Genomic DNA, 25,577 nt, shown 5'->3' on the forward strand with positions numbered 1-25,577 from the left:
CAGGAAGAAATAATTACATTAAACTTGATTGTGTACCCTTCTACAATTGGGAGGGGGGGTATCAATTGGAGTGCAACGTGCATTGATCTTCTTTGAAGCTCATAATCTGCAGGCTTATCAGCACGCCTATATTCAAAGTATATCTCCAAAAGATTTTGGGTGGAGGGAGAGTTCAGGAGATTGAACTCTTGGATCATTATATATGTAAATCCCATATGTCTCTTCCGCACTCTTTCCAGCTTAATGGCATCATTCCTACAGCAAGGTAACCAAAATGGAACATAATAGTCCAAATGTGGCCTCGCCAACACCTTGTGCATTACAGGGGTAATGGTTTTATCTCATCTGAATGACAAAGAAAAATGGAGGGTTATGGGCTATATGATGCAGAGTTTTCACCTGAAATGTCAACAATTCCTTTCCTCCCAAAGATGATATGCTCAACCTGCTGAGATCCAACAGCAGAATAATTGTAATTGTTGGCAGACAAAGGGTTACTGAGAACACTGAGAGGTTTTTCCCATGTGGTGTGAAAGTCCAGATCATTTCTCCCTGGTTATTACCAAGGTGACCTTTGTACCCATCTGTTACCTGGAGACAATCAGTTGCTGACTCTAAACACACCCAGAAGCAATTTATCTTCACTTCATCCCTCGTGGTGCAATAGTTCCAACTAAAATATGTGCTTAAGTCTCTTTACTGTTGGAATTGATTCAGCATGAGTAGAAATTTCACTGTCAGCTCCCTGTTACACATCTATGATACAGACACTTGGGGTCTTTCTATATTTGTCTCTCTTCTGCAATACACTGACTAAATTATCAATCTTTAACAGAGGATAAATAATTTCTCTCTGGGTGTGCCGGGAATGGCAATAGATTGTATTCAGGGAAGAAATATGCCTACTGACTTCTGGAAGTCAGAGCAATGTATAGAAATATTACTTTTACTCTTGCTGCTTTCTCTTCATCTCAATCACATTTCTTTGAAAGTCCATCCCACAAATAATAATAACCAATAACCTGGTATAGTTACTTTGCTGAAGACTAAAAAATGGATGTGGGAGAGATCTCACCCTGCTCTCCTCTGAAATATGCCGTGATCTTTTATTAAAATAGTAGATTCATAGAGTCGTACATCACAGAAACAGGCTCTTTGGCCTAACTGGTCCCTGCTGACCAAGGTTTCTAATTCAGGTAATTCTGTAATTACTCATGTTTAACCCATATCCTTCTAAGCCTTTCCTATCCATATTCCTGTCCAAATGCCTCTTAGATGTTGTTAATATACCTGCTTCGACTATAGTATTTCCTCTGGTAGCTTATTCCATATGGATTATCCTCTTCATGAAAAATTTGCCCCTTCGGTTCTCATTAAGTGTCTCCCCTCTCACCCTAAACCAATGTCCTCTGCTTCTCGATTCCCCAATCCTGGAGAAAGAATTACTCTACATTCATGCCATCTATGCCCTTCAATAATTTTATACATCTCTACAATATCACCACCAATTCTTCCATGCTCCAATGAATAAAGTCCTAGCCCACTTGTCTCTCTCCGTAACTCAAACCCTCAAGACTGGGCAACATCCTCGTAAATCTTCTCTGCACTCTTTCCAGCTTAATAGTATCTTTCTTTTAGTAAGGTAGCCAAACTGAACATTATATTCCAATTGTGGCCTCGCCATTGCCTTGTACAAAATAGGGGGCATGGTTTTATCTCATCTGAATGATGAAGAAACTTGGAGGATTATGGGCTATATAGAAGGGAAGGGCAATTGATCATGGAGCAGGTTAAAAGGTCGTACAGCATCATGGGCCCCAAAGGCCCTTATAGTGTAGTACTATTCTGAGTTCTGTATTTTATGAAACATCAAACCATAAGGCAACAACAACAACAAAGTGAATCAGGGACTGGAGACAACCCTGCGCTGCATTGTCTCTTCCAACCCCTCGACCTGGAGCTCCCAACTGGTTTGGGAAGAAATTGCCCACAATAACCTCCAGTCATCCTCCACTGGCATGTCTCCATTTGAATGCACAAGGTACCCCAGTTACCACTCTTCCCTGACCAAGAAATTGACATGGGAGTTCCTGCTGCTGAATAGTTGCTCCAATGCTACAACCATGTGTGAAGATGGGCCAGGGCCTCTCTGCTGCGCACTCAGAAACATTATGCCCAGCAGGATGATTGGCTATGCTGAGAAGTGAGGCCTCTCAAGCCAGGGGAAAAAGTCTAGTTGGTGTCTAGAGATCTTCCTTTAAGGGCTGTGAACCACAAATTGGCCCCATGCCATGTGGGACCATTCGGGGGGTCAAGGCTATTAACAAGGTCTCATGTAGATTGCACCTACCATCATCAATCGAGATTCACCCAGTGGTCCATGTTTCCCAGCTCAAGCCAGTGACTTTCTCTCACTTCCCAGTCAGTCCCCTCTCCCTCCTCCCCACTTGGTGGATGGGTCTGTGCTCTATCCCTTGCAGTGGCTTCTGATATTTTGCAGGGTGCAGGGCAGGGTCCAGTACCTCGTGGATTGAGAGGGGTATGGCCCAGAGGCGTATGTTCTTGGGTTCCAGTTTGTGACATCCTGCCCAAGTCTCTCATCCAGGAATTCTAGTGGGTGCAGGTCTCTGGTGCCTCAGGAGCTGAGACTAGGGAGGGGGGCCCCTGTCACCAGCACAGACTCTGCTGCAGTGTGCAGGTGCACACACAGGCAGGCAGTTGAAAGGAATCGGCAATCACACTCGTGAGAATGTATACTCCAGCCAATTCGTGTTTCTTTGTGGTTGTATTTAACTTCCATTCTTTTGTTTCAGTCTTGTCGAGTCTTGACCAAAGCACAGCAATGGCAATGCTCTCTGTTTACCTTAGTCCATAGAAAGAGGATTACAATTTAGATTGACTCTCTAAAGGAGCAGTATTATTTCAGTAAAATAATTGGCCAAGCATTTACATTTTCCTTTTGTTCTGTGCAGTTCTTAATAAAATTCTGTGAACTGTCCAGTCCGCTTCAGTGTCTCTCCCTCTGCACTTGGGCCATCACCAAACACCGTGTCAGATGAAGTGTAAAAACTTTATGCAGAGGTGGAATGCAGTTTGAAAGGTGGTGGAAGAAGATGCAGTCGTGACTTCCAAAAGGAAATTTAATACACACTTGGAAAGGGAAATAAATATTACGTGCTTATGAGAAAAGGGCAGAGAAATAGCACGTTGAATTGCTCAAAAAGCCAATGTAGGCAATGCTTGTTACATTGTTCTGTGAATTTGCAGTATGAAGAGAAATGGGGCATTCTGCAGAAAGTTTCTCCTCTTTCCAACTCTGGCTGTGATGCCTTACATGTTTTTTTCAAGGGTGTTTAACAGAATGAGCGGTGTAGTAATTCTGTACATTACTATTACTAGGAACTCATCAGCAATTCTCATTTCACCCGATTTATGTTCCAGGCTTTCACCAAAAGCTCCCTGACAGTATGGACAACAGTCTTTACAACAGGACAAATAAAAAAATCACACAAGGAAATGGGAGCAGGAGTAGTCCAACTGTGCTTTCATCTCTGTCCTGACATTCAACATTTCTGGTTGATCTATCCCAGGCCTCAGCTCCTTCTCAGCCCCAAAGCTCCACCACCCTCAGCATCTTCTCTATGTCCATCCTTGAAAAGCTCTATCAGAATCTTACACATTTCAATCAATCTCCATTCTTTCTTCTGAACTCTAATGACTAAAAACCAACCCAGTCAGTCTTTCCTTTCCTCCTTCATCACAGGAATCAACCTGGAGGAACTTTTCTGACCTCCCCAGTGCAAGTAGGTACATCCTTCTTTAAAAAAAGACCAGAAGGTTGCACAGTGCTCCAGAGGCAGTGTATCAATACTTGTACAGCTATAGTAAGACCTCCCTTTTACCCTCCATCACCCTTCATTTATTAGACTGCTACCAAAGCAGCACAAGACAAATATGATAGAAAGAAAAACTTGGATTTGTACAGGGTGTCCTCAAGAACCTAGGACAGTCTAAAGCATATTGCAATCAATGAAGTACATTTTAAGTGTAGTTACTGTCACAACGAAGGAAATGCCACAAATAATTTGCAGTGGAACTGACAACAACTGTATATAAGTAGAAACATAAGGGTGTACATTCAAATATGTATATACTCACACATTATACACACAATATGTGTAAAATCATAAATGCAGTACACACACACATACAGAACAGGCACACACTAAGTGCACATATACACTTAGCGATGTGTTTCAGTAAGCATTGCTAGATTATGACCAGGAATTAAATCATTCATTGGTCCCTATCATAACAAGACTACTTGTAGAATCCCAGTAAACCAATTCTTTCTGGAGAACACATCTGAAGTCTATCAGTAATTCTGCTACTCTACACAAGATAGTGCCTTAACTTCCAGGCATCAAGAAAATCTATCAAAGAGTCTTAAATGCTGTTTAAAGTCTTTGGTACCTGATTAAGGCTGGTTTGTTTTCTTGACGAGAATCAGAGGTTCGTTTTATCAGCAAGGCAAGCAGGAATCGTAAGTTTTTAAAAACTGCGACACAAACGTTAGAACAAAGTCCAGCTCATCTAAGCCTCTCTGCTGTGATTCCAGGAGGCTGTATTAACTTGCAAGCTCAACAATAATGCTGCGCTGCCACAAAAAAAATGATTCTGCCAAGTTTTCACCTTATAGTTACCACACCCTCATTCCTTGGTTGCTTTCAGATCCTGATGGCCCTGCCTCTCACTGTACTCCAACACCAATCGCAATGGTAGCATATAATATAAAAGGGGAGAGGTATATTAGCATAGTGCCTTACGTACTCCTACAGTTACGCACAAAGCATAACACCCCTTTTGCACTTGGACCCGCTGTCGCAAGCAGCAAGGAGATAACAATATGCACTCAGTGCCATTTTAAGTACATCTGTACACCTGCTCATAAATGTGAATATCTAATTAGCCAATCGTGTGGCCGCAACTCAGTGCATAAAAGAGTGCAGACATGATAAAGAGATTAATTTGTTGTTCAGACCAAGCATCAGAATGGGTAAGAAATGTGATCTAAATGACTTTGACCATGGAATGATTATTGGTGCTTGACGGGGTGGTTTGAGGATCTCAGGAATTGCTGGTCTCCTGGGATTTTCATTCTCCAGAGTTTACAGAGAATGGTGTAAGATACAAAAAGCATCCAGTAAGTGTCAGGTCTGTGGGTGAAAACACCTAGTTATTGAGAGAGTTCAGAGGAGAATGATCAGACTGGTTCAAGCTGATGGGAAGGTGAAAGTAACCATGCATTACAACAATGGTGTGCAGAAGAGCTTCTTTGAGTGCACAATATGTCAAACCTTGAAGTGGGTGGGCTACTACAGCAGAAGGCCTTTTAACATACGCTCAGTGGGCACTTCATTAGGTACAGGAGGTAACTAATAAAGTGGCTACACAGTGTATAACATGCTTCTCTAATCTTGGTTAAATGATGACCGTGAGTTGTCAGTAGAGTATTCTGAGGGCTGAGATTTTTGCAGGGTTTTTTTTGTATTCTGTGTTTTATTATAATTATCTGTATTGTTGCACTTCAGGTATTTTGTGTTTTTGTTTGGTCTTCTCGAGTTTACTTCCAATTAATTCTCCAAGACTTTTCATGTGCCTAATTAAGTATCCGTGGGCTTTCATCTCTTAGAATTGTTACTTGTTAATTTGTAATTAGTCTCGGGTTTTATCAGCTGGGCACAGATTCTTTCATGCCCGCGAGTGTATTTAGAGGGACAGTGCTAGCCCCTTCTCATTTGCTCGGTCATCTTGATCCTTGCCTAGTGTAGTTCTGGCTGAGTTATCCAAGAACTGTTTTGTTAATAAAATTCCTATTTTCGTTTAACCCTAGCAAGTCTGTGTGATCTTGCGCTTGGGTCTGAAGATGCCGCATGGCATGAACTTATTTTAATACAGAAGAAAACCTTTTGCCTCACTGAGTCCATGCTAGCCCTCAATTCAAGTCAAATTGAATTTATTCTCATATCCAGAAGTACATGAAATACTGTTACCTACTTGCAGCATCACAAGCACAGAGTTTCAGACGAAACACAGAACATGAACTATACAAGCTGACGAAGTAAAGGATTGTGCAAAACAAGGTACGAGTGAAAAACAAACACAAGCAGAGACAAGTCCATAAAGGTGCAAGAGGTGGTCTGTTGTGTTCTGTTGCTGAGGTAGATTGTGTAGGTCAGTTCCAGAAACTGATGGTTGTTCAAAGAGAATTCGTTATTAAAGCATATACGTCACCTCAGATTAATTTTCTTGCGGGCATTCACAATGAATACAATACAATGAATCTACAGATCCACTGTGGAAAGCATTCTAACTATCTGCATCATCATATGGTGGGGTGGGCGGGGTCAACTGCACAACCTGAAATAAACTTCAGATAGTTGTAAACATAGCACCATCATGGAAACTTCCCTCCATAGTACGCAAGACATCTTCAAGAAGCGATGCCTCAAAAAGGCAACATCTATCTTTAAGGACCCCCAGCACCCAAGTTGTACCTTGTTCCCATTGCTACCATCGGGGAGGAGGTACAGAAGCCTGAAGGTACACACACTCAGCGATTCAGGAACAACTTCTTCCCCTCTGATTATGGACATTGAACCTATGAACACTACCTCGCCACTTTTTTAAAAATTTTGCACTACTTTTATTTAATTTAACATACTCTTTGGCCATCAGAGGCAAAAAGATGTTTGAAGAGCAAGAACTCAAAACCACCACATAGCTCATGATCTTCCATAAGTGGCCCCCGCATGCTGCTGAGAATTAACTACCCACAGCACTGTCTACAAAAGCAGTGGAGCAAAGTGTATTCACAAAGTGGCCCAAATCCACTGGCACACCAGTGTTCAGATTCCATACCCAGCGTGGCGGTGGTTGTCTGTGTCCAACGACGACAGGAATCCTGTGCGGCAGTTTTTAAAGTGGAAAGCCTGTTCCACTGGGACAGTTCCACTCTCTCCAACTCAGAAGGCTGTGTCCAGTGGTACAAACAAGCATCACAAACTGGAGTTTTCCTTGGTTGCAGTGGATGACTGGATGTCTTCTATGCCTTGTCATGCCCTTCGCTCTCCATACAGCATTGCAGTACCATCTTCCTAGCTCTTGGATCTCACTGTAGATCTCATCTGCCCAGTCTGCCAGAGCTAAATTTGCATGCTAGGACAGGTATTGTCCTACCTCACTGAGGTATGAGGCCACCAATTACCCTCATCTGATTTAGCCTGCTTGTCGAAGCGGCCACAGCCCGGTACACCGCTGTCATATGCAAACAGCCACTTGGAGACACAGATGAAAGCTGAGTGTCTGGTGGGGTCGGAAGGTGAGTGAGCTGCCCCAGAATGGACATGACAAGCCCCTTACATACCCAACACTGAGGGTCAGTCAGCTCTGATGGGCAGGCATATTACCTGACTCCTGAAACAGACACCCCATTCTGAGCTATGGACTACTGAGTGGATATGAGAAAACAATTGAAACGGGTTCTCAAATGCTCTTTGAAAACACGTAATATCCTGATGAAGGGTCTCGGCCTGAAACTTCAACTGTTTATTCTTTTCCATAGATGCTGTCTGGTCTGCTGAGTTGCATTAACATTTTGTATGTGTTACTCTGAATTGTCAACACCTGCAGAATCTCATCTGTTGACAACATCCCATGGACTCGTCAGAATCCAGCACATCCTCGGACCGTGTTGGTCATTGACACAAGACAATGCATCTCAATGTATGTTTTGACGTTTCAATGTGCATGTGACAAATAAAGTTGATCTGCAATTTAAATGAAAATGACATTTTGACATTTACATGGACAGGAAAGGTTCATGCGCAAAAACAGGCATACAGGAGTAGCTCGAGTAGCTCAACTTGCTTGGCGTGGACATGTTGCTCTGAATGGCCTGTTTCTGTGCTCTATAGCTCTAGGACTCTAAGATGCAATGGCTTTGAGAGCATTTGGTTGGAGAACCCAGGGTAAATGACCGAAGGGGTGGCATCAGTTCCCAAATTACCCATACATTCACCCCATCAGGCACCTCCTGCCCCCTCTGAGACTACAGGTCCCGCTTTGGTCTCATCAGCCTCTTCAGAGCCCAGACAACTGGAGTGGAAGTCCTTCTTGATCCCAAGTCTTTGTCTATGAAGGAAGATACACATATACTTCTGCACCAGTACTTCACACAACTGCCTGAAGACTTAAAAATGTATAGCATCCCACTAACTCATCAAAATTCTTCGCCCAAGCCCAATCAGTAACTGGCAGGAGATATTGGGATGGTTTTAACAACCTCCACTCCATTTGTCGGGAGCACCCACTGCAGGTGACAAAGATAAACCACTTCAAAGGCCATCCAGCAACATCGCTTTTTTTTATCTATTGATTCAGCACTGCCACAGACCCTTCAGTCCATTGAACATGTGCTGCCCTTTTACACCCATGTGGCCAATTAATCTAGTAACCTGTACGTCTTTGGAATTGGCAGGAAACTGGAGCACCCAGAGGAAGCCCACGCAGTCACGGGGAGAACGTACAAATTCCTTACATACAGTGGTGAAAATTGAACATGAGTCACTGGCGCTGTAAAGTGTCACACTAATTGCTACACTACCGGACTCAAGCCCAACTATCAGTGTCACTGATCGATACTCGGGCTCAGGAAGTTGTAAAGCAGTGCACTCTCTGCAGTATAGTAATTAATATCAATTCTGGAAAAATGGGTATCACTACTCAAACCCAGTTGAAAGGGCAATGGTGAACTGCCTTCAACTGCTGAAGTTATATATAGGATCAGGTTTAATATCACCAGTATATGTTGTGAAGTTTGTTGTTTGATGATGCCTCTACGGTGAAGTTATTCCCAGTTTGCTATTTCCTTGCACCCGAGGACAACAACCTATGACCTTTGCCCCAATGACCTAATGACTGAGGTCATGTGTTTAGATAGGGTGAGTGGCAGGTGATGAATCCTCGGAGGTTTGCTATGTTGCATCTTGCAGATGATCAGGCTGACCATCAAGCAGAATACTTTGTGCCGAGAGAGTGTTAAGCCTCTAGCTTGTTGCAGGCAAAGCCCTCCCCACCAATTAACACATTGCACGGAGCACTGCCACAAGAAAGCAACATCTATCATCAAGAACCTACCACCCAGCCCATGCTCTCTCCTTCCATTGGGCAGGAGGAACAGAAGCCTCGGGTCCCACAACACCAGGTTCATGAACAGATTCAACCCTACAACCATCAGGTTTCTGATCCTCATAGATTACTTCACACAACCTACAGATTCACCTTACTGGACTATACAACTCATGTTCTCAGTATTACGTTTTAATTTATTTGTACAATTTGTCTTTCGCACATTGGTTATTTAATTATGCATAGTTTTTTGTAAATCATATTATGTTTCTTTCTTTTCTAGAAATTGCTGCAAGTAAATTTTAAGCCTAACCCTTTGACTGCTTTATTTGGTATTACTGGAGGAAAATATATTATTTTGGAGACATCTGATTTGCACATTTTGGCTTTTATTTCTCTTATAGCTAGGAGGGCGCTCTTGCTTAAATGGAAGGATGTCGTTCAGCCTACTCACATTCAATGGTTACATGATGTTCTGTCATGCTTAAATTTAGAGAAGAGCCATTGTTCAATTTCTGAATCTAGTCAAGACTTTCAAACATTGTGGGGACTATTTTTGAACTATTTTCAAAACCTTTGATTTGCTGTTAAAGTACAGATGTTGACTATTGACATGTTTCACTATATGATAAGGATTTTTTTCCTTTTTTCTTTCTTTACCAAATAGCTTTGATCTTGGTAGTGGGCTTAGATTCTTTTTTTTGTATAATAAAATTATCACATTTCAATATTATGATTTAATTTAATCTACAGAAATATAGGGTAATGAGATTGCAAGTGTGATCCAAATATAATGTATTTGGTATTATTTTATCTTTTTCTGACTTATCATATATATATTTTTGTACTCTATTCTTCTATGTAGAAATTAATAAAAATATTGAAAGAAGAAAATAATCTCAAGGTAGTATGGTAACATGTACATACTTGGATTTTTTTTAAAACTTTAAATTTGATTTTAAGAGGCATCATCAAACAACAAACTTCACAACATATATCAGTGTTATTAAATCTGATTCTATATTTCTAAAACATCAGGAAGAGAACAAGCCTCACTCCCACCCCCCACAAACCCTCTCTGATGTCCTCCTCTTGCTTTGTCTCCTATTAATGAGCTAAATTTTAGACTTCTGTGCCGCTGCGTTGGATAAGAGAGGTCAGCTTGGAGCAGACTGAGGAATGAACCTCACCCCTCCTGGCCTGCCTGTAAGAGAACCAAACTGAACTGTGTTGAAGTTTAAAGTAATTTTATTATCAAAGTACATATGTGCCACCAATACTACCTTGCGATTCATTTTCTACAAGAGAAAGAAAAATACAATAGCATTTTACAAAAAAACACATAAACAGACAATGACTGACAAACAACCAATGTGCAAAACAAGACCAATTGGACAAATAAAAGTAATGCTGAGAACATGAGTTGTAAAGAGTCCTAAAGGTGAATCTATAGGTCTGTAGGATAGGATAGTGTAGCACCAAACATTAAGGCTGTCACTGAATGCTTACATCACTACATACGAGGCTCCTTCTGGGCCACTATTTACACCATCCATGCACTGGGGGTGCGAGGTGCTGTAAGATTTACTCAGATAAGTCACAGAGTTAGGGCTTAAGAACATGCTCTTTTCTTGCTGCTGCCTTGAGAAAGAAGATACAGAAGACCCAGGACTCACACCACCAAGTTCAGGAACAGTTATTACCACCCCGCCCCCCCCAACCATCAGGCTCTTGAACCAAGGGGAATAACTTCATTTGCATCATCATTGAAATATTCCCAAAACCTATGGACTCGCTTTCAAGGACTCTTCATCTCATGTTTTCAATATATATTGCTTAATTATTATTATTATTATTATTATTATTTCTTGCTTTTTATGTTCTTGTGCAGTTTGTTGTCTTTTGCACACTGGTTGAACCCCCAAGTTGGTGTGGTCTTTCATTGATTCTATCATGGTTATTATTCTACTGTGAATAATTGAGTATGCCCACAAGGAAATGAATCTTAATGTTGTAAGTGGTGACATAAGTACTTTAATAATAAATTTACTTTGAACTTGGTGGGGTTAGAACTTCGAAATGATGTGATATAGGTAAAGTCACTGAGGTAATTCTGTTTGGAGGGAGGAACGTAGAGAGGAGATTTGAAGAAGGTGAGCAGGATTGTGACTTGTTTGGGGAAAGTATATGAAAAGCAGCTGTTTCCATCAGCTGGAGGTTCAAAGGGGACACAGATTTAAAGTGGTGGGCAAAAGGGAGGAGAGATGTGATTGCAGTGATCTGCTGTAATCAAGAATGCACTACCTGTAAGGTTAGAGAGTTACTGAGTTGAACAGCATGGAAATGGGTTCCTCAGCCCACCAAGGCCATGCCAGTCATCAAATACCTATCTGTGGTAATCCCATTTAGAATCAGTTCTGTGCCCCTTCAAAAGCTCATCCAAATCCTTAAATAATGAGAGTATCTTCATTGATGCACCCCTCGGGTGATATTCCAGAGTTCAGCCAACCTCTGCTTGAAATATTTCCTCAAGTCCCCTCTCAATTGCCTGTTATTGTAAGCATACAGTATGCTTTCTTATCATGGATAAATCTGTGAAGCAGAAAGGGTTCTCACTCTCTATCCTATCCATAGTTAATGGCAGAACAACTAGATCAGCCCCATGGACTATCCATTTCCCTCCATAGATGCTGATTGACTTGCTGACTTCCTCCAGCATCTTGCATACTGCAGCCCTCGGCCTTCTCTCCTCCAAAGAAGTCAAAACTGGCCTTTCCAATCTCAGAAGTTCGAAGTAAATTTATTATCCAAGTACATATGTGTAACCATATTTTAAGGATGTATTTATTTAGAGATACAGCATGGCAACCTTCTGGCCCGGCAACCTTCCTTTTAACACCAGCCTACTCGCAGGAATTTACAATGACCAATTAACCAACTAACCAGAACGTCTTTGGAATATGGGAGGAAACCAAAACACTCAGAGGAAATCCATTACATTCACAAGGAGAATGTACAAAATCCTTACAGGCAGCGCCAGAACTGAACACTGAACTCTGATGCCCTGAGCTGTAACTGCATCGTGCTGACCGCTAAGATACCGTGGCACCCCAATACTACACTGAAATTCACAGTAAGTGCAAAGAAACGCAATAGAATCAATGAAAAACCACACACGACAGAGATGGACAAACAACCAATGGGCAAAAGACATCAAACTGTGCAAGTACAAAAAAAGCAATAATAATAATAATAAATAAGCAATAAATATTTTAAACTTGAGTAGGTGAGTCCATAGGTTGTAGAATCAGTTCAGTGTTGTGGTGAGTGAAATTATCCCTTCCGGTTCAAGAACTTGATAGTTGAGGTGTTATAAATGTTCCTATACCTGATGGTGTGGGACTTGAAGCTCCTGTACCTCCTTCCTGATGGCAGCCACAAGAACAGAACATGGCCTGGATGGTTAGATTCCTTGATGATGGATGCTGCTTTCCTGTGACAGTGCTCCTTGTAAATGTGCACAGTGATGGGAAGGGCTTTACCTGTAATGGACTGGTCTGTAGGCTTTTCTGTTCAAGGGTAGTGGTATTTCCATACCAGGCCATGATGCAACCAGTCAGTATACTCTCCGCTGTGTATCTGTAGAAGTTTGCCAAAGTTTTAGATGACATGACGAATCTGCACAAACTTCCAAGAAAGTAGAGGTACAGCTGTACTTTCTTTGTAATGACACTTGTGGGCTTGGCCCAGGACAGATCCTCTGAAAGATAACACCGAGGAACTTAAAGTTGCTAACGCTTTCCACCTCTGATCCCCTGATGAGGACTGGCTCATGGATCTCCGATTTCCTCCTCTTGTAGTCAATAATCATCTCTATTCAACCAGAATTTTCAGTGTCCCTCCTATATGCTGGTTTGTCACAAACTTTGAATCGGCCAATGACAATGGTGGCAGTGCACTTGGATATGGCATTGGAGCTGTAATTAGTCTCATAGTCATAAGTAGTTACCATGATCTTCTTAGGCACCGGTATAATTGAATCCTGCTTAAAATGGATGGGTACCTTAGAATGCCAAAGCAAGAGGGTAAAGATATCTCCTGGAAGTTGAATAATATTCAGCCAGGTACTTCATCTGAGCCAGATACTTTCTGAAGGATCCTCTCATGTTGACCTCAGACTGAAATCATAGGGTATTGGGAGCAGTGGGAGCTCGTGAAGGTGTTTCCATGTTTTCTCAGTCAAATCAAGCATAAAGGCATTGAGCTTATCTGGAAATGAAACCTTGTTTTCACCTATATCACTTGATTTTGTGTTGTAGAAGGTGATAGCATTCAAGCCCTGCCCCAGCTGTCAAACATTCTTCTGTGATTCAAGTTTGCTCTGGAATCGCCACTTCACATGTGAGATGGCTTTCTGGAGATCGTATCTGGACCTCTTGTATTTTACTTGGTTGCTGGACCTGAAGACCTCTGGTCTGGTGCTCAGCAGATTGCAGATCTCTTGGTTCATCTAGGGATTCTGGTTGGGAAGGATTCTGAACAGTTTTGTGGGGACAGGTATGTCCACAACTGTATTTATAAAGTCTGTGATAGCTGTATCATGGTTGTCTTGTGTCACTGTGTCTCTCCACATAAGTAAAACACTCTATCCCAGGCATCATCCTGGTTGAATCTCCTTTACAGCCTCTCCAGTGCCATCATGTCCTTGCTAGAATGCAGACCTACACACATTCAGATGGTTGATGCAAGTTTATTATACTGCTGCTGCAAAACAACCATTTTCACCTGGTATACGAATGATTATAAATCTGATTCTGAGCAAGGGCCCCAGATCAAATGAGTGCATTGGCATTTATAGGAAAGTAACTGCAAGCTTGTGATGAAGCCTCAGGAAAATAAGATCGATTGGAAAGCTCCGCAAAGAGCCAGCAGGGCTCCAGTGGGCTGATTGGTCTCCTTATGAGCTGTAATAATTCCGTGTTTCTTTTCCACCCACAAAGAAGAGCACTTCAGGAACTCAGCAGGGTTCCTTTGATGCAAAATCCCAAAAACCACCTCAAGGGCAGCAGGCACAAGGCATTGAACCTGCTCCAAGTTCTCCTGACAGAATGTTTTAAATTTATAATTCTGGATCGAAGTCAGCCGCTGAATTAGAAACCAGCTACAGTGTAAAACTGGAGAGACATGAAGTCCATCATGCCAATAAACCTAACTTTTCCATAAAATACTGCAATGCTGTTAATGGAAACGCATTAGATTAGAGCACTAGGTCAAGCTGGATAGTGGCAGGAAGCCACACTTTACTGGCAGAGTTCCATATACAAATGAAAGATAATATCTATCCCACAGTCCAACTATAGTTCTTTACTGGGCAGCTAATAAATAGAATAAGTCAAGTCTTTTTATTCTTGTGATTAACTTTATTTCAAATTGTCTGACCTACTTAAATATGTCGATACACAAAAATCTTGTTCTAATATAAGGTTTGGCTGTACCGCAAAAGGAATAGGACCATCTGCTCTTAGAGTCTCTTGAATATATAAAATAATTGTTTCATACTTTTTGCTACTTTTTAAATGATGAGTGCTCCAAAATATTTCAGAATCAGAATTGGTTTAATATCACTGGTGTGTGTTGTGAAATTTGTTGCTTTGCAGCAGCAGTACAGTGCAAAACATATATAAATTACAGTAAGGTATATATTAATGTGTGCATCCGTCCAGCTGTCCCTGTGAAAGGTTTCACTGCTAATGTAATGGATCCTGGACTTCCTGTCAGATCGCTGGCAGGTGGTAAGAGTGAGCTCCCTCACCACCCCTCTGACCCTCAACACAGGAGCCCCTCAGGGCTGTGTACTAATTCCCCTCCTTTACTCCCTGTATACCCATGACTGTCTCGCCACCCACAGCTCCAATCTGCTAATTAAATTTGCCGATGAAACTATATTGACTGACTTAATGTCAAACAATAACGAGGTGGCCTTCAGGGAAGAAGTTATCACTCTGACACAATGGTGTCAAGAAAACAACCTCTCCCTCAATGGCGCAAAAACAAAGCAGCTGGTTGTGGATTACAGGAGGAATGGAAACAGGCCCACCCTTATTGTCATCAATGGATCTGGGGCTGAGAGGGTAAACAGTTTTAAGTTCCTTGGCATCCACTTCACAAGGTCTGTACAAACTAGCTGTGTGGTGAAAAAGGCACAACAGCATCTCTTTCACCTCATACAGTTGAGGATGTTTGGTGTGGGCCCCCAAAACCTAAGAACTTCTACAGATTGAGAGCATCCTAACTGGCTGCATCACTGCCTTGTATGGGAACTGTACTTCCCCTTAATCACAGGACTCTGCAGAGAGTAGTGCATACAGCCCAGTGCATCTGTAGTTGTGAACTTCCCACTATTCAGGACATTTACAAAGAATGGTATGAAAAAAGGACCTGAAGGATCATTGGGGACCCAAGTCATCCAAACCACAATCTATTCCAGCTGCTACCATCTGGGAAATGGTACTGCAGCATAAAAGCCAGGACCAACAGGCTCCAGGACAGCTTCTTCCACCAGGCCATCAGACTGATTAACTCACACTGATTTGAGTGTATTTCTATGTTGTATTGACTGTTTTATTTATTATAAATGATTACAAATTACTATGCTTGCACGTTGCACATTTAGATAGAGATGTAACATAAAGATTTTTACTCCTCACGTATGTGAAGGATGTAAGAAATAAAGTAAATTCAATTCAATTCTGTAGAAGCCGTGTTTGGGTTATGGTTAGAGATAATGGGTGCTTCGGAATGTGAGCCATCCAGTGAGGGGGGTGTTTTCATGCCGGGCGCTTGACACCAAGGTGCTCTGAGTCTTTTGTTTGGCGGGAGATAAAGAGAGAAGAGGCCAGAGGGAGGAGATCATAGGACTTGACCCGGAGCGGAGCCATAATCTGGTAAAGGCCGTGGAAATCGAAGGGGGATCGGCAAAGGGGGAACCATGAGCTCCAACTTGTGCACATTAGACTGTTTCATTAAAATAGGCCCTTTTCTGTTTTTGCTTTTTCTTCACTAACCCTGTAGTCAAATTAAGAATTAGAAAGCTAAATCATTTAATTGTATGCAATGTACTGTCTGCTATTTCGAGTTACTGATTTGTAACAGGGTAACAAATCAGTAACTCGAAATAGCAGACAGTACATTGCATACAATTAAATGATTTAGCTTTTGTAACAGGGTAACAAATCAGGCAGCATCTACACAGTCAAGGGGGTTATATATACTGTATAGGATCTCTGAAGAAGATGGCAGAGTTTGTCATCGAAACATTGGTTATAATTGATACCTGTCCCTGGCTGGAAGCCTGAGAAGAGTTTAAACCACGGAATACTTCCCATCCCACAGCTAACTGTGTAACCATACATGAGTTTACAGGTTGTGTATAGGCTTAGTCACTTAACCAGCTGAGCATGTGGAATAGCAACAAACTTGTGAGCATTCACCTGAAGAACTCTTGTCGGACCTCCCACAACCTCAACCATCTTCCTTGGGCGAGGCATGATTCCCATCACTGAGGAACTTCCAGTCCAAATGAAGTATCCCAACCTGAAATGTCTACTGTACGCTTCCCTCCACTGATCCTGTGTGCCCTGCTGAGTTCCTGCAGCAGCTCGCATTTCCCAGCATCTGCATCCCTCCTGTCTCTGCTGAGGAATTTTTCCCAGGATTCCATAAGACGGGGAGCAGAATTGGGGGATTCAGCCCAGCAATTCCGCTCTGCCATTCCATCATGGCTGATATATTATCCCTCTCAAACCCATTCTCCACAACCTTTGACACTCTTTTTGGTCCAGAATTTATTAACTTCCCATTTAAATATACCCAACAAATTCCACAAATTAATCGCCCTCTAGCTAAAGAAATTCCTCCTCATCTCTGGTTTAAAGAGACATCCTTGTATTCTGAGGCTGTGCCATCTTGTCCTAGACCGCCTCATTACAGGAAACATCCTCTCCACTCTATCTAGGCCTTTCAATGTTCAATAAGTTTCAATATGAGATCCCTCCTTATTCTTCTAAACTCCAGAGCCATCAAATGCTCCTCACACATTCTCTTCATTCCCGGGATCATTCTCGTGAATCCCCTCTGGACCTTCTCCAATGCCAGCACATATTTTTTGATATTAGGGGCCCAAAACTGTTCACAATACTCTAATTGGGGTCTGAACAGTGCCTTATAAAACCTCAGGATTACATCCTTACTTTTATATTCTAGTCCTCTCGAAATAAAGGCTAACATTGCGTTTGCCTTCCTTATCTCTGACTCTTCCTGCAAGTTAACCTTTAGTGAATCCTACATGAGAACTTGCAAGTCCCTTTCCACCCCAGATTTCTGAATTTGTTCCCTGTTCAGAAAATAGTCTACACATTCTAACACTCAGTGGCCACTTTATTAGGCACAGGCAGTACATTATAAAGTAGCCACTGAGTATAAATTTAGATGATGATGAAACATTTGAGGACTGCATTGAAGATTGAGAGGAAGAGTACAAAGACAAAAGAGTTTAAATTAGTGATTTTCAAGATTTAATTTCTAATGTGAAGCCAAAAGAAATGTTTTCATGGGTAGAAGTACTTCTGACGTACACCAAAAATGAGCAGTGGCATTATTTCTAATAGGAAGTTATCTCTTGAATCTTCCTAATAGATTTAGAAAGTATTTTTTTGCTTCAAATCACATCTGTCTCTCTCAGAAGCACCTTAAGGCTCACATCTTTGATCAAATTCTTGCTCAGATGTTCCACAATCCCCTTCTTGTCTCAGTGCAATTGTTTTGGTGCCTAAAAGTCACTTTATTAAAATTCAATATTGTATTCACCTCCTGAGTACGTCCAGCAGTTTTTTTTTAAAATTCTATCTGTTATACTTTCAGAGATAAAACTACACTTGATTTCAATCCTCGCCCTGACCACTTTAACATTTATTCATAAAGTTTGAATAATTTTGAAGTTTGTTTAATTCAAAAAGATGGAGCTTGCACGGAACATTATCCAATAGGAATATCAATAAAATAAAGGCGGTGAGCAAAGGTGAGATAATTATACTCCGTGGATCACAAACTACGTTGGTGTAGCTGTAAAGAATTGCGTCATTGGTATCTATGATTTCCATCCAGCTCTCGTTCACTAGAGGGTTTTGCAAAACCTTTCAGAGGAGCAAAGTCTTGCTGAAGGATTATGATGTAAATTGCTTCAATCTCAGGATGCATGCTAATGTATTTCCTTTTGGATTAATACACTGAAACAGATTTTAACCACAAGAGATTCTGTAGATGCTGGAAATCCAGAGTAACACATACAAAGTGCTGGAGGAACTCCGCAGGCCAGGCAGCATCTATGGAAAGGATTAGCTTCTTGGCTCGAAATGTCAACTCTTCATTCCCCTTCACAGATACTGCCTGACCTGCTGAGTTTCTCCAGCAGTTTGCATGTGTTACTCTGAAGCAGATTTGTTTTGCTGGTATTTCAATCCTAAGAGTTAAAGATCTCAAAACATTTTTCTATAAAATCTGTGCCTCTATACTCTCTGATATTGTTGTGGATGATTGATGTTTTTAATTTTGACAACCCCCCTTGGCAGCGAATTCCTGATTGTCAGAATTGTTTGTTCAGGTGCTTTAACTGGTCATGGCAAAATTTACCATTCTCGACTCTTATTTTTCTCCATTTCTACTCACAAAAGGTAAGAGACAGAACTTATTTGTTTTCATATTTAACAAAATGGAAATATAAAATTAAAACATATTTCCTTTCTCGATGCAGTGTCCAAATCCTGTTACACATTGGTCAGTAGTACTGAGGAAGCGCCTTCACAAGGAATGGTTCCAATTAACAGCTAATCAACACCTTGTGAAGTTCATTAGGAATGAAGAATACATTCTGATCTTTATGCTTACACCCATATCCAACAAAGAATTAAAAATTAAGATTAGCTTTAATTGACACACTTACATTGAAATAGTGCAATGTATCTTGTGTCAAATCAAATCAGTGAAATTGTGCTGGGCAGCTCACAAGTGTTGCATGTTTCTGCCACCAAAATTCAATAACCTGTGGTGACCCACTTTCTGCACAGGCGAACCGGTTCACAAATAGCCTGCGCGTGGGTAGAGACTTTGGTAATGCACCTCTGATGTCACTTCCGCCCGGAGAGGGCGGGAGCTAGGGATTAAATGCCAGCGCCGCGAAGTTTGAATAAACTAGTCTCGAAACGACTTACCGACTGTGTGTTGTTGTTTCTAGCTCTGTATGTAGTACATCGCTACATCCCAAATGGAATTTGGACCAAAGATGACCGACTCATCTGTTCACACAGTTTCGCTAAAACTCCCGACTTTCTGGACGCTGCGACCACGCGTGTGGTTTAGCCAAGCAGAAGCCCAGTTCCAGATTCAGCGGATCTCTTCTGATTTCATGCGTTACTATTACGTGGTGAGCGCCCTTGACCAGGAGACAGCCGCCCAGGTTGCGGATTTCATACAGTCACCCCTGGAAGAAGGCAAATATGTAGCATTCAAAGTGCTGCTCATTGGGACCTTTGGCCTCTCACGGCATGAGCGAGGTGCCCACCTGCTGCACCTGGACGGTTTGGGAGACAGGCCGCCGTCAGCATTAATGAACGAGATGCAGGCCCTGGCTGACGGACACAAGCCCTGCCTCATGTTTGAGCAAGTGTTCCTAGAGCAACTGCCCGAGGACATACATCTGCTGCTGGCCGACGCAGATTTCAGTGACCCCCGGAAGGTGGTGTCCCGGGCAGACGTGCTGTGGAAAGCCAGGAGGGAGAGTGCGGCGTCCGTCGGTCAGATTACCAAGCTACGCGCCCCACGGCAGACCAGACCAGGCCCAGCAGGGGGGCGCACACAACACAGAGGCAGGAGTGAGGAGGACAGTGCACAGTGGTGTTTCTACCACCAGCGGTGGAGCACAACAGCCCGCCGTTGTCACCTGCCCTGCAAGGGCCAGGGCCAGGGCCAGCTGCTGCTAATGGCTATGGCGGCTGGCCACCAGGACAGCCTCCTGTACATCTGGGACAAACAGTCGGGACGCCGCTTCTTGGTTGACACCGGAGTGGAAATCAGCGTCTTACCCCCGACGGAGTACGACACCCGCAACAGGAAGCCAGGACCCACCCTGAGGGCCGCAAATGGCAGCACGATACGGACCTACGGCACCCGCACAGTGCAGCTGCAGTTCGGCGCCAGCCGGTTCACGTGGGACTTCACACTGGCCGCGGTGGCCCAACCACTCCTGGGGGTGGACTTCTTGCGAGCTCACAGCCTGCTGGTTGACTTGCAAGGGAAAAGACTGGTACATGCCAAGACTTTCCAGACGTTCTCCCTGGGTGAAGCCAAGTTGCCGGCCCCACACCTGGACTCCATCACGCTGTTGGACAACGAATTCACCAGAATCCTGGCGGACTTTCCATTGATTCTGGCACCGCAGTTCATGGCAGCCATGCCCAGACACGGGGTTCAGCACCACATCCCGACCCAGGGACCACCCCTCCACGCCCGCGCACAAAGGCTCCCCCCGGAAAAGCTCCGCGTGGCGAAGGAGGAGTTCAAGAGGATGGAGGAATTGGGGATCGTACAGGGGTCCGACAGCCCATGGGCCTCCCCCCTGCACATGGTGCCCAAAGCAGCCGGGGGTTGGAGACCATGCGGCGACTACTGCAGACTGAACGAGGCTACCACTCCAGACCGCTACCCCGTGCCGCACATACAGGACTTTGCAGCAAACTTGCACAGTGCAAGAATCTTTTCCATAGACCTCGTCCGGGGATACCATCAAATCTCGGTACACCCTGGAGACATCCCCAAAACAGTGCTCATCACCCCATTCGGCCAGTTTGAATTCCTCCGAATGCCATTCAGCCTGAATAATGCCGCAGAGACATTTCAGCAGCTAATGGATGCGGTGGGACGCAACCTGGACTTTGCATTCATCTATTTGGACGACATCCTTATAGCCAGCAGTAGTCGTCAGAAGCATCTGTCCCACCTCCGCCAGCTCTACTCCCGCTTGAGTGATTTCAGCCTCACAATCATCCCAGTCAAATGCCAGTTCGATCTCGACTCCATCGACTTCCTGGGCCACAGGTTTACCAAAGATGGGGCAACACCTCTGCCCGCCAAGGTAGACATGATCCGTCACTTTGCCTGGCCCAACATGGTCAAAGGCCTGCAGGAGTTCGTTGGTATGATGAACTTCTACCACCGTTTCCTCCCCTCAGCAGCCCGTATCATGCACCCTTTGTACACCCTGATGTCGGGTAAAGGCAAGGACATTACTTGGGACGAGGAGGCCGCGGCCACTTTCGTTAAAGCCAAGGAAGCCTTGGCAGATGCCACAATGCTGGTGCACCCCAGAACGGACGTTCCAACCACCCTCACAGTGGACGCATCCGACACAGCAGTCGGTGGGGTGCTGGAGCAACTCATCGAGGGGCACTGGCAACCCCTGGCATTCTTCAGCAAGCACCTACGATCACCCGAACTCAAGTACAGTGCCTTCGACCGGGAGCTGTTGGCAATCCGGCATTTCAGGTACTTCTTAGAAGGCAGGCGTTCACTGACCACAAACTGTTGACCTTCGCGTTCATGAAGGTGTCCGATCCCTGGTCGGCTCGCCAGCAGTGACATCTGTCCTACATCTCCGAGTACACGACGGACATCCAGCATGTCTCGGGGAAGGACAACGTCGTGGCGGACGCACTCTCCAGACCAGCTGTCCAGGCCCTGTCCCTGTGAGTGGACTGTGCAGCACTGGCGGAGGCGCAGCAGGCAGATGACGAGATGCCCAGCTACAGGACCGCAGTCTCGGGTTTGCAGCTGCAAGACTTCCTTGTAGGCCCAGGTGAGAGGACCCTCCTGTGTTACATGGCTACCGGCCAACCTCGCCCCATCGTCCCAGCAGCCTGGCGGCAGCGAATTCTTAACTTCATACACAGTTTGGCGCACCTATCTATCAGGACAACCGTCCGGCTGGTGTCCAGCAAGTTCGCATGGCACGGACTTCGCAAACAGGTCAGTGAATGGGCCAGAACGTGCACGTAGTGCCAAACAGCCAAGGTGCAGCGGCACACTAAAGCCCCACCGCAGCAGTTTGAACCCACCCACCGGAGGTTCCACCACATTCATGTGGATATCGTGGGGCCCCTACCAGTGTCACGAGCAGTGCGGTACCTCCTAACTATGGTAGACCAGTTCACAAGATGACTAGAGGCGGTCCCGCTCACTGACATATCTGCCGATTCCTGCGCCCGAGCACTGATTGCAACCTGGGTAGCACGCTTCGGGGCACCAGCCCACATGACCTCCGACAGAGGCACCCAGTTCACCTCCAGCCTGTGGTCGGCTGTGGCCAGCCTGTTGGGAACGCAGCTACACCACACAAATGCCTACCACTCACAGTCGAACGGACTAGTGGAACACTTCCACCGTCACTTGAAGTCGGCTCTCATGGCCCGCCTGAGAGGACCTAACTGGGTGGACGAGCTTCCCTGGGTCCTGCGTGGAATTCGCACAGTGCCCAAAGAGGATCTGCACGCCTCATCAGCTGAGTTGGTGTACAACGCACCCCTGGTCGTCCTTGGAGAGTTCATACCAGCCCCAAGGGGGCAAGAGGAAGAACCCACAGCAGTCCTGGACAGACTACGCGAAAGGCTCGGCAACCTGGCCCCCGTACCGACTTCACAGCACAGACAGACCCCGAGCTACGTACCCAAAGACCTGCAGAACTGTAAGTTTGTGTTTGTACGAAGGGGCGCACACCGGGCACCGCTACAGCGGCCATACGAGGGGCTGTTCAAGGTGATCAACAACAACGGGTCCACGTACATTCTGGATATTGGGGGGAAAGAGGAGGTTTTCACGGTGGACCGACTCAAACCAGCCCATGTGGAATTGGTGCAGCCGGTCGAGGTTCAGGCACCACGGCGCAGAGGCAGACCTCCCAAACAGAGGCTGATCCAGACTGTGGACATTGGGGGGTGTATCACCGGTTCTGGGGGGGGGGGGGGGGGTGTTACGTGGCGACCCACTTTCTGCACAGGCGAACCGGCTCACAAATAGCCCACGCGCAGGGAGAGACTTTGGTAATGCACCTCTGGCGTCATTTCCGCCTGGAGAGGGCGGGAGCTAGGGATTAAAAGCCAGTGCAGCGAAGTTTGAATAAACTAGTCTCGAAACGACTTACCGACTGTGTGTCATTGTTTCTAGCTCTGTATGTAGTACATCGCTACAACCTACAATTTACTAACCCTAACCCCGACACCTTTGGAACGTGGGAGGAAACCCAGATGGTCATGGGAAGAACATACAAGCTCCTTACAGGCAGTGGCAGGAATTGAACCCCGAACTTTTAGCTGGTGCTGTAAAGTTTTATGCTAACCACTTTAAAAGAAAGTGTGGAATCTTACTAGACATTTCACCAAGATTATTGTTCCAGTGTAAACAACATATTTCTTTTAGCAATTATTTACAGGAGGAGATGTCAGTTTCTTTGGAAGACCAACGTTCAGCCTTTGTTCAGTGAATATCCATCTAGAGTTCAAAGTCAGAAGGCTGAGGTCTGTAAATGAATGCTAAGCACCTTATGTAGACCAACAGTCTAGTGTAGTACTGGGGGAGCTCTGAACAATGCGAGGTAATTTTTTTTCAGATGAACTGTTAAAGAAAAGCATCAAGGGCTCTCAGACAGACATAAATGGTGGTGATGCTTCACTCCCTGATAAGCCCAATATCTTTTATGCATGCTTTGAAAGGGAGGATAACACTACACCTGTGTGAACTCCCACAGCATCTGGCAACCCTGTGATCTCTGTCTCGGAAGCCAATGTCACAACACCTATAGAGAGGGTGAACCCTCGCAAAGCACCAGGCATAGATGGCATACTTGCCTGGGCACAATTAGCTGGAGTGTCCAAGGACATTTTCAACCTCTCACTGCTGCACCCTAAAGTTCCCACCTGCTTCAAAAGAGGTCCAATCACGCCAGTGCCCAAGAAGAGCAAGGTGAGCTGCCTCAATGACTATCACCATGCAGTACTCATATCTACTGCAATGAACTGCTTTAAGAGGTTAACTTTGGCTAGATGAACGCCTGCCTGATCTGCAGCAATTCATCTACCACCACAATAGGTCCACAGTGGACCACAATCTCGCTGGTTCTCCATTCTGCCTTACGGTACCTAGACAGCCACAAGACATACTTCAAGCTGCTTTTTATCAATTACAGAGCACTGTTCAACACCATCATCCCCACAATATTAATGATCAAGCTTCAAAATCTGGGCCAGTATAACACTCTCTACACCTGGATCCATCAAGGAGGGGGTTTAGGAACCTGAAAACCCATCCACAATGATTCAGGAACAAACGGTTCCTTCCACTTTGCCATCATATTTCTGAACAATCCATGAACCTTTTTCCATTATTCCTTTTTCTTTTTTGCACAATGTATTTATTTTGTGATTTTTTTTTTACTTACAAGATGGCAGGAGCGAACAACACAACCAGAGGCGATGTCCTGCTGACAGTTCACAAAACTACTAATTTTGCTTCTTTATTCAAATATGATTCTACTGCTAAACTGCCTGCGATTGAAACCTGTGCTTTACATCTGGGTGGTGCGTTTTGGAGCCGATTGAGTAATCTGGCGGTTTGCTGTCCCCGAGAGAATTCGATGAGGTTTGGAGCGGAGTCTGTGCCCTGGGTGCTTCTGAGACACCAGAAGCCTGGAGACTCCCATGGCTTCTCTGCATTTGAGGAACTGAGCAAGGATGAAATTGGACGGGTCTTCCTCTCCCCTCTCGCTAGATGCTGTGGAGGAAAGTGCGGGCGTCTCAGGGTCCACGTTACAATGATTGATCGATGAGGCTGTGGACTCATTTTCGGGGACTCCGAGGTTCATGTTGCACGTGTTTCTACATTCTGGCTACTCCTTTTTGCCGTTTAATCGGGGCGATCGATGTGGACTGGGGCATTTAGGCGAAGAATGGCCCTGTGGTCTGCAGTGGGCTAGCAGCGCGGCGCTAAGCTGAACAAAACTGAATACCACTAGACTCCTGATTTGATATTCTGTGTTGTCCACTCACATTTTGCCGCTTGCACAATTTATTCTTTCTTCCCGCCTGTTGAGTGCTTGATGTTTTCTTGAACGGGTTCCATAATGTTTCTTCATTTCGTGGATGCCTGCAGGAGGCCATTTCTCAGTTGTATCCTGAATACATACTGAACTTTGATAATAAATATACTTTGAAAATTTGAATATTTTCTGTCTTTGTGCTGTACTACTGCCGGAAAGTTTCTGGTTTTGTTTTTGGTTCAACTTCCTCATT

General features: G+C 44.3%; 1 protein-coding gene across 4 annotated transcripts in view; it reads right to left on the bottom strand.

Moving 5' to 3' along the window:
- The window catches only part of eps8l3b (EPS8 signaling adaptor L3b), a 100,974-nt gene extending 75,621 nt beyond the window's left edge, over positions 1-25,353 (bottom strand). For 2 of the 4 annotated variants that reach the window (XM_073030655.1, XM_073030651.1), the window contains exon 1: positions 4,474-4,677. The gene's annotated coding sequence lies outside the window, so the exon portion shown is untranslated. The other 2 variants (XM_073030654.1, XM_073030653.1) reach the window with 2 other exon arrangements.
- Between the last annotated feature and the right edge of the window lie 224 nt (positions 25,354-25,577).

The sequence above is a fragment of the Hemitrygon akajei genome, chromosome 27 (genome assembly GCF_048418815.1).
Source record: "Hemitrygon akajei chromosome 27, sHemAka1.3, whole genome shotgun sequence".
Taxonomy (NCBI): domain Eukaryota; kingdom Metazoa; phylum Chordata; class Chondrichthyes; order Myliobatiformes; family Dasyatidae; genus Hemitrygon; species Hemitrygon akajei.